The 13712-nt window shown below is 44.0% G+C and overlaps 1 protein-coding gene across 1 annotated transcript in view; it reads left to right on the forward strand.

Moving 5' to 3' along the window:
• Positions 1-1326: 1326 nt before the first annotated feature.
• The window catches only part of RBM6 (RNA binding motif protein 6), a 107445-nt gene continuing 95059 nt past the window's right edge, over positions 1327-13712 (forward strand). The window contains exon 1 of the mRNA XM_060022531.1: positions 1327-1483. The gene's annotated coding sequence lies outside the window, so the exon portion shown is untranslated. The remainder of the gene's footprint in view (positions 1484-13712) is intronic.

Consider the following 13712-nt stretch of genomic DNA (forward strand, 5'->3'; position numbering starts at 1 on the left):
TTTTTTTAAGTATTTATTTTGCTGTGTCGGGTCTTAGTTGTGGCACGCGGGATCTTTGCTGTGGCATGCGGGATCTTTTTAGTTGCGACACGCAAACTCTTAGTTGCGGCATGCATGTGGGGTCTAGTTCCCCGACCAGGGATCAAACCCGGGCCCTCTGCATTGCTAGGGCAGAGTCTTAGCCATTGGACCACCAGGTAAGTCCCCAGAGCAGCAAAGTTTATCAGCTTTGTTCAGGTTCCTGTGGCCCCAGCACCTGATACAGTGCCTGGCACACAGCAAGAGCTTCATGCAGTTCTTGAATGACTTCCAGACAAGATGTCTGAAAAGTGGGAAAGTAACTTTAAAGACTACTTAACTCAACAATCTCTTTTCTCTACAGATAAGTCTTGCTTTATTTTAGAATGATTTATAGGCTTTTCTTGCAGCAGACTTCTTCGATTCCATGATGTTGAATTCAGGCTATAAAATCAGGTTACCTTTCCTGAGGAGCCACTACCTGGCGATACCAGGTAGCTGGAACCAGCAAGCATTTCAACAATGTAGATGATCCACTTGGAAGCTTGGAGCTGGCCATTTGAAGAACATTAGCTGTAAGGAGATTCTGGACATGAGCTGCAAACTGAAAGTTGTGCTGCCCCGTTTTCCACTAGATTGCTGATTTGCAGATACTTTCCAGTTGCTCTGTGACCTCGCACAAGTCACTCTTGGCCAGATGTATTGCCCGAGCTAGCAAGGCTCTGTGTAAACTGAGTAGATTTTCCTTCGTAGGTAGGGCTATTAAACCTTTAACACAGATGACACCCACCTGGTATTCCTGAGTCGGTAATACCTAACTTGGAAACCCATCAGAAGGAAAAGGAGACGAGCCTCTGTGACTACTGCTTCCCTATCCTATGGGAGGGTCGGAAAACAGGCTCTTGTGTGGGCCAGAAGCCCCTGCCTCGGAAGTCTTAGGCTGGAGACGCCTCCCTTCCATTTCCTTCATATTAACGGAAAATAAGTCGTTTTCAAGCTACGCAGGCCGGGGCCATATGTGCGCTCTGGCGGGGAGCAAAACTCGAGAAGGCCAAGCCACCAAGAAAATGCACGCCTCGCTCAACTCCAAAGACCGAAAAAGAACTAGAACCCGTGGGTCAGAGGCCAAACCACAACCCCCAGCAGCCCCGGCGGACGGAGTTGGGGGGGGAGGGAAGGGCGCCCTCCCATTGGACGCCGACGAGAGCGTGCTCTTACGTCCCACCCGCGCAGGCAAGCACCCCCCTCCCGCCCCGCCCTCCGCCCCCCGCGCGGGGTACGCCGGGAGTGGATTCGGTGCGACCGGCCGCGGTACTCCATCTCCCGGCGGGCAGAGCGCTAAAGGCGGCGGCGCCTTTGTGAAGGCAGCGGCTCGGCGCGGAGGAAGTTCCGGTTTCCGCGGCGCTGGGTCGGTGGCAGCGGCCGAGGATTAGGAGGAGCGGGCCGCGGAGGCCGCGCTGCCTCGGTAAGGGCTTGCGGCCGTAGAGAGGGCGTGCCGGAGCCTGGGGGAAAAGAGCCGGCCTGCCAGGCCGCTCTGGACGTCGCGGGCCCGCGCGGGCTAGAAGCTGCAGCTTCGGTGTCGCGGGGCGGCCGCGGCCTCGCTCAGGAAGAGAGCCAAGTGGCGGTGTGGTGAGGGAGGCGCCGCCCACGGGAGGAACGCCCCAGAATGGTCGCGGGCCCGGGGCGGGGCCCGGCGCGGCGGTGGAATTACCGGTCCAGTCTCGGGGCGGCCGGCTGCGGTGTTTTGTAGCTGGCGCGTGGTTGCGGTTCGGTGCTCCTGGTCTGAGGAGCTCCAAGCAGGCGGCCCTTTCTTCCTCCTTTTTTCCTGCTTTTTAAAGATTCTGATACAGTTCTGAGGCATCGTTCAAGAGGGAGCTTTTTTTGTGCTTAGCATGTAGCCTCACTCTCAGACCTGGACAGACCCGAGTGGGCTCAGCCGGACCACAGGGCGCGAGAGTTCGGAGCCCGGCACTCGGGGCTGTAGAATCTGGAGCCAGGGTAGTGGTCTGGTGGGTCCTGCACCCGTTGGGCGCAGGTAGGAGGAGAGGGAAGTTTCCTCGTATTCGCTTTTTAGATTCCTTTTGGCGTTGTAAATCTGTGTTTTTCTCTTAATTTTAGAATTGATGTTGTGCTTATGGGCTCAACTCTGGGCGTGCATTTTTTAATAAAACAAAGGGCCTTGTTTTGTAGGGTACATAAACTGTAAGAGTACTTGTATTTTTTGCACATTCCAGGTTTGCTTGTGAAGGTCAGAATTGCGGGGATCTAGGTGGAGTTCAGTAGACTTAGATGCGCCTGGTCACCTGATTCATTTCTGAACTCTGGATTGTGCCCTAGTTTGTTAGTTTTCAACTTCCTGTTGAGTAGTGCCACCAATGTGAATGGTTTAATAATGTCAACATCAGCAAACTTGTGAGGACTATAGGAGAGGTATCAAGAACTGATAAGTGAGGGTAGGACTGACAATGGTATGTTAGCATTCTGGTGAAACACACAAAAGTTGGACCTGAACCTTGCCTGGTTAACAGGCATCTAAGTAGGTACCTAACCTATAGAATAGGTACTAGGTCTCTGTTTCTGGACATTTGTAGCACCCTTCTTTATAGAATTCTGTTACCAGAATTGGGTTTACTTTTGTTGCCTTTAGGAGCCTAGTTTTTTGTAGCCTTTCAGAGGAGAATTGTCAATGGAGAGGTTACTAAGTGAACTCTCCAGTCTTATTGAAGATACATGGGCAAGGTTATACTCTTCTGCCGGTGTTTAAATGTATGAAATGGTGTGTTAATAATCTAACTCAGAGTTGTATTAACATTAAAGCTATTGGAAAATTCTTTTTTTGAAAAAAAATTTAAATTTTATTTATTTATTTTAGGCTGCATTGGGTCTTCGTTGCTGCGTGCAGGCTTTCCTTAGTTGCGGCGAGTGGGGGCTACTCTGTTGTGGTGTGCGGGCTTCTCATTGCAGTCCCTTCTCTTGTTGCAGAGCACAGGCTCTGGGCGCGGGCTCAGTAGTTGTGGTGCAGGGGCTTAGTTGCTCCGTGGCATGTAGGATCTTCCCAAACCAGGGCTTGAACCCGTGTTCCCTGCATCGGCAGGCGGATTCTTAACCACTGCACCACCAGGAAATTCCCGCTATTGGAAAGTTCTGAAATTTTAGAGATGATAAATCATGGACTCTTCTGGCTACATTCCAAGTGTTTAGAATTTATTTTCCTGCTAGAATTCCACAGTAGTTGTTCATCTCATTCGCTTAGTTAACGGGGCATCTATTGGGTGCCTTTAATAACCTTCCTATCACACTGTGGGACTCAGTGGAGCAGAGTGGGTAACTGTAGGAGCTCTAAAATCTGGTAGGGTTTGAACCCCTGACTCTTCCACTACCTGAGTGACATTGGACAAATTACTTAACTTCAATTTCCTCATACGTGAAATGAGGTTAAGAAATGTAGCCACCTCGGTAGGTTGTTTTGAGGTTTATGTAATCCTTTTAGAACAGTGCCTGGTGTGTGGAAAGTGTTCACTAAATGTTAGCCATGGTTACCTTTTTAAGAAATAGCTTTGTTGAGATATAATTCACACACCATACAGTTCACCCATTTAAGGTGCTTAATTCAGTGTTTTTTTGTATATTACGTTACTTTTTTTTTTTTACAAAGTTGTGATGAATGTATTTTGTTACATACATTGTAACAAAATTTGCCATTTAAGCCATTTTTATGTGTAAACTTCACATAAAATTCATTGCATGAATTACATTCACAATGTAATGAAACCATAACCATTATCTATTTCTAAAACTTTTTCATCGCCTCAAACAGAAACCCTAACCATTAAGCAAGTAACTCCTATTGCCCCCTCCCTCTAGCCCCTGGTAACATCTAATCTGTATTCTGTCTCTGTTTATTTACCTGTTCTGGGTAACCCATATAAGTGGAATCATACAATATTTGTCCTTTCATGTCTGACTTATTTCAGGTAAAAATGTTTTCATGTCATAGCGTGTGTCCAAACTTCATTCTTCTTCTTTTTTTTTTTTTAATTAATTTATTTATTTTTGGCTGCATTGGGTCTTCGTTGCTGCGCGCGAGCTCTCTCTAGTTGCGGCGAGCGGGGGCAACTCTTCGTTGCGCTGCGCTGGCTTCTCATCGCGATGGCCTCTCCTGCCACAGAGCACGGGCTCTAGGCGCGCAGGCTCAGCACCTGTGGCACGGTGGCTCAGTAGTTGTGGCTCACAGGCTCTAGAACACAGGCTCAGTAGTTGTGGTGCATGGGCTTGCTCCACGGCATGTGGGATCTTCCCGGACCGGGGCTCGAACCCGTGTCCCCTGCTTTGGCAGGCAGATTCTCAACCACTGCGCCACCAGGGAAGTCCCCATTCTTTCCTTTTTAATTAAAGATTTTTTTAAAAACTGAGATGTAATTGACATCTTCATTCCCTTTTAAGGCTGAACAAAACTCAGTTGGTATGTATAGACCACATTTTGTTTAATTGTTCACTTGCTAGACAGTTGGGTTTTCACCTTTTGGCTGTTGTGAATAATGCTGATGTGAACATGGGTATACAAATATCTCTTCATGTCCCTGTTTTCAGTATCTTTGGGTATATACCCAGAAGTGGATCATATGGTAATTCTGTGTTTAGCTTTTTGAGGAACCACCATACTGTCTTCCACAGCAGTTGCATTGTTCCCACCAGTAATGCACAAGGGTTCCAACTTCTCCACATCCCAACACTTGTTTTCTGTTTTTTTGTTTTTGTTTTTTTTCAGTAACCACCTAAATGGGTGTGAAGTAGTGTCTCTCTCTCTCTCTTCTCTCTCTCTCTCTCTCTCTTTCTTTAACCATTTTAATGTGTACACTTCAGTGGTATTAAGTACCTTCCCACTGTTGTGCAACCATCATTACCATCCAGCTTCAGAACTTTTTTGTCTTCTCAAACTGAACCTCTGTACCCATTAAACAATAACTTCCTATTCTCCCCTCCCCCAACCCCTGGTACCCACCATTCTACTTTCCATCTCTATGAATTTGCTTGTCCTAGGTACCTTATATAAATAGAATCATAAATTATACAATATTTGTCCTTTCATGACTGGCTTATTTTACGTAGCAGAATGTCTCCAAGGTTCATCCATGTTATAGCATCTGTCAGAATTTCATTCCTTTTTGAGGCTGAATAGTATTCCATTATATATATATATATGCTATATTATGTTTATCTTTTCATCTATTGGTGGGCATTGGGTTGTTTCCACCTTTTGACTGTTGTGAGTAATGCAGGAATGAACATGGGGGCGGGTACACATATCTACTTGAGTTCCTGCTTTCATTTCTTTTGGGTTTATACCCAGAATTGGAATTGTTGGATCACATGATAATTTTGTTTTTAATTTTTTGAGGAACTGCCATATGTTTTACACAGTGGCTGCACCATTTTACATGCCCACCAGCAACACAGAGGGTTCTGATTTCTCCACATGCTCACCAGCCTCTGTTAGGTTTGTTTGTTTGTTCGTTTATTTTTGTTTTGTTTAATAACCATCTTAATGGGTGTGAAGGCGTATCTGGTGATTTTGAGTTGCATTTCCCTAATTGCTAATGATGTTGAGAGTCTTCCTTTGTGTTTATTGACCATTTGTATGTCTTCTTTGAAGAAATGTGTGTTCAAGTCCTTTGCTCATTTTTGAGTCAGGTTGTCTTTTGTTGTTGACTTTTAGTTTTCTGTATATTCTGGATGTTAATCCCTCATCAGATATGTGTATTGCAGATATTTTCTCCCATTCGTGAATTGCCTTTTTACTCTGTTGATAGTGTTCTTTGAAGCACAGAAGTTTTTAATGTTGATGAAGTCCAGTTTGTCTTTTTTTTTGACTCTGCTTTTAGTGTTATATCCAAGAGATCATTGCCAAATCCAATGCATGAAGCTTCCCCTCTCACTGTTGTGGCCTCTCCCGTTGCGGAGCACAGGCTCTGGATGCGCAGGCTCAGCGGCCATAGCTCACGGACCCAGCCGCTCCGTGGCATGTGGGATCTTCCCGGATTGGGGCACGAACCCATGTCCCCTGCATCGGCAGGTGGACTCTCAACCACTACGCCACCAGGGAAGCCCTCTTCCCTCTTTTGAATCCTTTTTTTGAGATAACTTTTGTATATGGTGTTGGGTAAGGGCCCCACTTGATTCTTTTGCGTGTGGGTATCCAGTTTCCCTATGACCATTTGTTGCAAAGACTGTCTTTTTCCCATTGAATGGACTTGGCACCCTTGTTGAAAATAACTTGACCATGTATGTGAGGGTTTATTTCTGGGCTCTCTATTCCATTGTTCTGTATGTCTGTCCTTATACCAATACCACACTGTTTTGATTACTGTAACTTTATAGTAAGTTTTGAAATCGGGAAGTGAGAGTCCTCCAGCTATGTTCTTTTTCAAGGCTATTCAGAGACCTATGAAATTCTATACGAATTTTAGGATGGGCTTTGGAATCAGATGGTCTTGAGTTTGCATTTTGGCTTTTCCTCATATTAGTTATATTGTTTTGGGGCAAGTCTCTCAACCTATTTGAGCCTCAGTTTCATAGTCTGTAAAGTGGGGATTGTAACAGAACTTACCCCATGGAGGACCTGTGATGATTAAGTGAGAGAACCCATGTAAAATGCGCAACTGTGGCAGAGTCAGTACTCAGCTGTGCCTGCCTTTATTACTCTTGTTTCAGAGAGTAGGAATAGACATACTCAGAAAGGTCCTTTCCAGCTTAATGTTATTGTCATTTTAAACACCTGACCATAGTAGCAGTAGTAATAATATTTAATACATTGTTGCTTTAAAATTTTTCAAAACTTTTTTTTGGAGGCATAATTTACATATCATAAAATTCACTTATTGTAACAGTTCAGTTTGATGCAGTCATCACCACTATTCAGATTTAGAATATTTCCAACACCTCAAAACATTCCCTAGTTCCTGTTTGTTGTTAATCTACACTTCCCACTCTTAACTGCAAGTCCTAGCATCCACTGATCTGCTTTCTGCCTCTGTAGTTTTATGTTTTCTAGAAATTTCATATAATTGGAATGTCTGGCTTCTTTCACTTGTAATCTTTTTTGAGATTTATCCATGTTGCATTCCTTTTTACGAGTATATCACATTTGTTTATCCATCTACCTGTGGATTGACATTTGGATTCTTTTCAGTTTTTGGCTGTCATGAATAATGTTGCTATCAATGCAATTACTTCTGATGCATGATCTCATTTACTCCTTACAGTAATCATATGAGGTAGGTACCATTATTATTCCCCTTGTGTAGGAGGAGAGCTTTGAGGCATATAGAAGTTAAATATAACTTACCAAGGGTACATAGAAAGCTAAAGTTTTGGGCTTCCCTGGTGGTGCAGTGGTTAAGAATCCTCCTGCCAATGCAAGGGACACGGGTTCGAGCCCTGGTCTGGGAAGATCCCACATGCTGTGGAGCACCTAAGCCCATGCACCACAACTACTGAGCCTGCGCTCTAGAGCCCTCAAGCCACAACTACTGAAGCTCGTGTGCCTAGAGCCTGCGCTCTGCAACAAGAGAAGCCACCGCAATGAGAAACCTGCGCACTGCAACAAAGAGTAGCCCCCACACACCACAACTAGAGAAAGCCCGTGTGTAGCAATGAAGACCCAATGCAGCCAAAAATAAATTAAAAAAAAAAAAAGAAAGAAAGCTAAAGTTTTGTCTTCCTTTTTTTTTTTCTTTTCTCTTGGCCATGCTGCGTGGCATGTGGGATCTTAGTTCCCCAACCGGGGATGGAACCCATGCCCCGTGCAGTGGAAGCTTGGAGTCCTAACCACTGGATCACCAGGGAATTACCAGAAGCTGGAGTTTTGATTCAAACTCAGGCAGTCTGACTCTAAAACATATTCACTAGGCCAATGGTCTTGAAACCCTTTTACTCTTGAACCACCTAAAAGGATTAAAAAAAATTTTAACCCCTAAAATTTCGAAAAAATTTTTTACCACCTTGTACATTTCTATGTTGGCATCTTAACACTTCTGTCATAAATGGCTGCAAAGGATGTATTTTCTGGTATAATATATATGCTGCATATATGCTTTAAATATGTAGTTGACAAAACCTTGGAACTGCAGATTTAATTTATGGAAAATGTCTGCCATTTAATTTAATTGGCAAATCAAACTTTAATGTCAATCATTTAGCCAAACCAGACTGCATCAATGGGAACATTCCAAATCCCAATGATTGTTGAAATAAACTGTTAAAAAGAGTAATAACATTTACTGAGCATTTATTTATGAGGCACCATTCTAGTGAATTTACATTGTCATTTTATCCTGATAACTATGAAGTAGACATCTTTATCCTGATTTTTAGAGAGAAGTAAACTGAGGCATTAAGTTAAATAACTTGCTTAAGGAGCTACATTGTGCAGAGCCAAGATTTGCCTCCAGGCAATCTAACTGTGAACCCCAGCAGAGTATGTCCAGAGACTGCACTCTTGTCCCTTCACCACCACACTGTGCTTTCTTATAAAACTCACTTTTAAACTAGGAACCTGACTGTAATTTGCTGGTGTAAGGGACCAGGATATAATATTTAAAATCTGGGAAATTTCTATTCACAAGAAAAAGCAGCTCTAATGAAGTATTTAAATGTCTCCCTATAGTAGTAAAGTCTTATTTGTACATAAGCTTGAGATTCCTATGGGATAGCTAAGTGGCCATTTCTGGCAGGCATTTGGACTTTATAGAGAAGTCTAAGCTGGGGATGGAGATGTGGAAATTATCATCATAGAGATGGTAGAGATAGTGGTTAAATTGGGAATGGGTAAGATTGCCCAGTGTCTTAGCTTGGGCTGCTCTAACAAAATACCCTAGACTGGGTGACTTAAACAATACAAATTTCTCATAGTTCTGGAGCCAGGGAAGTTTTTTTTGTTGTTGTTGTTTTTTGGCTGCGTTGGGTCTTCGTTGCTGTGCGGGGGCTTTCTCTAGTTGTGGCGAGTGGGGGTTACTCTTTGTTGATGTGCATGGGCTTCTTATTTGTGGTGGCTTCTCTTGTTGTGGAGCGTGGGCTTTAGGCGTGAGGGCTTCAGTAGTCGTGGCTTGCGGACTCTAGATCGCAGACTCAGTAGTTGTGGCGCATGGGCTTAGTTGCTCCGTGGCATGTGGGATCTTTCTGGACCGGGGCTCTTTCCCGTGTCCCCTGCATTGGTGGGTGGATTCTTAACCGCTGAGCCACCAGGGAAGTGCCAGCGGGGAAGTTTAAGATTAAGGTGCCAGACAGTATGGTTCCTGGTGAGATCCTCTTGATTTGCAGACAACTGCCTTCCCGCTGTATGCTCACATGGCAGGGAGAGAGAGAGAGCATCTCTCTTTTGTCCCTTTTTAAAAAAAATAAAATTATTTATTTATTTTTGGCTGTTTTGGGTCTTTGTTGCTGCGTGCGGGCTTTTCTCTAGTTGCAGCAAGTGGGAGCTACTCTTTGTTGCGGTGCATGGGCTTCTCATTGCGGTGGCTTCTCTTGTTGCAGAGCACGAGCCCTAGGCGTGCAGGCTTTAGTAGTTGTGGCTTGCGGGCTCTAGAGCGCAGGCTCAGGAGTTGTGGCGCACGGGCCTAGTTGCTCTGCAGCGTGTGGAATCGACCAGGGCTCGAACGCGTGTCCCCTGCGTTGGCAGGTGGATTCTTAACCACTGCACCACCAGAGAAGTCCTCTTTTGTCCCTTCTTATAAGAGCATCAACCCCATTCCTAAGGGCTCTACCCTCATGACCTAATTACCTCCTAAAGGCCCCATCTTCAAATACCGTCACATTGGAGATTAGGACTTCAACACATGAATTTTGAGGTAACACAAACATTCAGTTTAGTCTATAGCACCAAGAGACGGCATCAAGAAACATGCTGGGGAACAGAATAGAGGCTAGGGGATTAGCAGTATTTGGTGGACGTTCATTTATATATTGAACTAATATTTAAAGGTTTTGTATTGGGTGTGTGGGTGTGTGTTTTGCATGAGGGAGACTTGAGTATGTTTACAAACAAAAAGGAAGTAGTCAGCAGAGTGGTAATATAGGTCAAAAAATGAGTTAAGTGATGGAGCAAGGTAAGGGTACGTTCTTCAGACTACAGTCTTTAATTAATGGGTACACAAAAACATCCCAGAGAGACTATGGGCATGTATATTTTTAAAGGAATCAATATGCAGAACTTGCCTTCCATAAATACTTTTCTTAAGAATGATCTGGGGACTTCTCTGGTGGTCCACTGGGTAAGACTCCACGCTCCCAATGTGGGGGGCCCAGATTCGATCCCTGCATGCCTGCCGCAACTAAGGAGTCTGTGTGCCACAACTGAAAGATGCCACATGCTGCAACTAAAGATCCTGCATGCCATAATGAAGATCCCACATGCTGCAACTAAGACCTGGTGCAGCTTAAATAAATATTAAAACAAACAAAAAAAGAATGAATCTTGCTCCTGGGTGTAAGAATGAAAACTCTTAGAAGAAAACATAGGGGGAAAGCTTTATGCGTTGGGTTTGGCAATGATCGTTTAGAGGATATGACACCAAGGGCACAGTCAACAAAAGGAAAAATAGACAAATTGGACTTCATCAAAATTAAAAACTTTTGTGGTCAGTGAACACTATGAACAGAGTAAAAAGGCAACTCACAAAATGGGAGAAAATATTTTCAAATCACACGTCTGACAAGGGATTAATATCCAGAATATATAGAAAACTTATAAACTCAACAACAACAACAAAAAACCTGAATCAAAAAATGGGCAAAGGGGGCTTCCCTGGTGGCGCAGTGGTTGAGAGTCCACCTGCCGATGCAGGGGACGCGGGTTCGTGCCCTGGTCCGGGAGGATCCCGCATGCCGCGGAGCGGCTGGGCCCGTGAGCCATGGCTGCTGGGCCTGCGCGTCCAGAGCCTGTGCTCCGCAGCGGTGAGAGGCCCGCGTACCGCCAAAAAAAAAAATAAATAAAAGGGCAAAGGACTTGAATAGACATTTCTCCCAAAAAGGATATACAGCTGGCCAATAAGCACATGAAAAGATTCTCAGCATCATTATTGATTAGGGAAATGCAAATCAAAACCACAATGAGATTCCACTTCATACCCATTAGGAAGGCTGTTATTAAAAAACAAAACAAAACAGAAAAACAGTATAACAAGTGTCGGTGAGGATGTGGATAAATTGGAACTTGTATTATTCTGCTAGGGCTGCCATAGCAAAATACTGCAGACTAGGTGGCTTAAACAACAGAAAATTATTTTCTCACAGTTTGGAGGCTGAAGTCTAAGATCAAGGTGTCAGCAGTTTTGGGTTTTGATGAGGCCTCTCTCCTTGGCTTGCAGAAGGCCATCTTCTGTCCATGTCCTCACATGGCCTTTTCCCTGTGCATGCATTCCTGGTGTCTCTTCCACTGATGCCAGTCCTGTTGGATTGGGGCCCCGCCCTTATGGCCTCTTTCAACCTTAATTACTTCCTCAAAGGCCCTATTTCCAAATACAGTCACATTGGGAGTTAGGGCTTCAGCATATGAATTGGAGGGGGCACAGTTCAGTCCATAACAAAACCATTGTACACTATTTGTGGGAATGTAAAATGGTGTAGCTGCTGTGGAAAACAGTATGGTGGTTCCTCAAAAAATTAAAAATAGAATTACCATATGATCCAGCAATTCTACTTCTGGGTATATATATCCAAAAGAACTGATCTCAAAGAGATATTTGTATACCCTTGTTCATTATTCACATTATCCAAATGATGGGAGTAACCAAGTGTCCATAAGTGGATGAATAGATAAAATGTACACACAATAGAATATTATTCAGCCTTAAAAAGACATGAAATTCTGATAGCTGTTGGAATATGTATGAACCTTGAAGACATTATGGTAAATGAAATAAGCCAGAAAGAACAAATATTGTATGATTCCACTAGTATTGAGGTACTTAGAGTAGTCAAAATCATAAAGACAAAGTGGAATGGTGGTTGCCAAGGACTAGGTTAGGAGGGGAGTGGGGAGTACTGTTTAGTGGGTACAGAGTTTCTGTTTTGCAAGATGAAAAAAGTTTTGTGGGTGGATGGGGATGATATTTGCAAAACACTGTGGATGTACTTAATCCCTCGTAACTGTATACTTAAAGATGGTTAAAGTGGTAAACTTAAATTATTTTTAAAAAATGGCTCTTGTTGATTCTCCTTTTCCACTTCCTCTTTCTTACTAACCCTTCTCCCACTTTACCAAAAAGTCACCTTTGCATTTGCAATCTAACTGAAGTACACTGTGCCAGGGAGGATACCCTTTAGGACACCAAACAATGTTTATATCTCATCCCCCACTGAAGGATATTTGGGTTGTTTCCATTTTTTTTTAAAGCTATTATGAATAAAGCTGTTGTGAACATTTTTGTAGAGATCTTTTATTTTCATTTATCTTAGGCAAATACTTTAGAAGTGGAATTGCTGGGTCATAGGGTAGTGTTTCTCAGGCCAGTTTCTAAAGTGATTGTACAATTTTGCATTCTTTGTGTGTGTGAACTTTTTTTTTTTTGATTTATTTATCTTATTTTATTTTTGGCTGCATTGGGTCTTCATTGCTGCACGCGGGGCTTTCTCTAGTTGCAGTGAGAGGGGGCTACTCTTCCTTGCCATGCCCGGGCGGCTTCTCTTGTTGCGGAGCACAGACTCTAGGTGCACAGACTTCAGTAGTTGTGGCTCGTGGGTTCTAGAGCGCAGACTCAGTAGTTGTGGCACGCGGGCTCAGTAGTTGTGGCTCACGGGCTCTAGAGCGCAGGCTCAGTAGTGGTGGTACATGGGCTTAGTTGCTCCGCGGCATGTGGGATCTTCCCAGGCCAGGGCTTGAACCTGTGTCCCCTGCATTGGCAGGCGGATTCTCAACGACTGCGCCACCAGTGAAGCCCTACAATTTTGCATTCTTTCGAGTAGTGTATGAGTTCTGATTGCTGGAAATCTTTGTGTATCTGATTTTGTGAATCTTTTTAATTTTAGCAATTCTAGTGAGTGTGTATTGGTATCTCATTGTGGTTTTAATCTTTTCCTTCTGACTAATAATAGGGAGCATTTGTCAGACATGTGTCACAAATATTTACTTGCTGTTTTGTAGTTTACCTATTCATTTTTTTAACAGTGTCTTTTTTTTTTTTTTTTTTTTTTTTTTTTTTTGCGGTATGCAGGCCTCTCACTGCTGTGGCCTCTCCCGCTGCGGAGCACAGGCTCCGGACGCGCAGGCTCAGCAGCCATGGCCCACGGGCCCAGCCGCTCCGCCGCATGCGGGATCCTCCCGGACCGGGGCACGAACCCGCGTCCCCCGCATCGGCAGGCGGACTCTCAACCACTGCGCCACCAGGGAAGCCTAACAGTGTCTTTTGAAGAACAGATTTTGATTTTAATATTTTTCTTTATGGCTAATGCTTTCTAGGTCCTTGACAAAAGTCTTTGCTGATACCAAGCTCAAAAATATTTTTCCTGTGTTTTATTTTTTTGCTATGCCTCTTGGCTTGTGGCATCTTAGTTCCCTGACCAGGAATTGAACCCGGGCCACCGCAGTGAAAGCGTAAAGTCTTAACCACTGGACCGCCAGGGAATTCCCTGTGTTTTCTTTTAGAAACATTATAGTTTTAGCTTCTGCATTTATGTAGATCCACTTTTAATGTGGTATG

Source organism: Delphinus delphis, chromosome 10 (genome assembly GCF_949987515.2).
Source record: "Delphinus delphis chromosome 10, mDelDel1.2, whole genome shotgun sequence".
Lineage (NCBI taxonomy): Eukaryota > Metazoa > Chordata > Mammalia > Artiodactyla > Delphinidae > Delphinus > Delphinus delphis.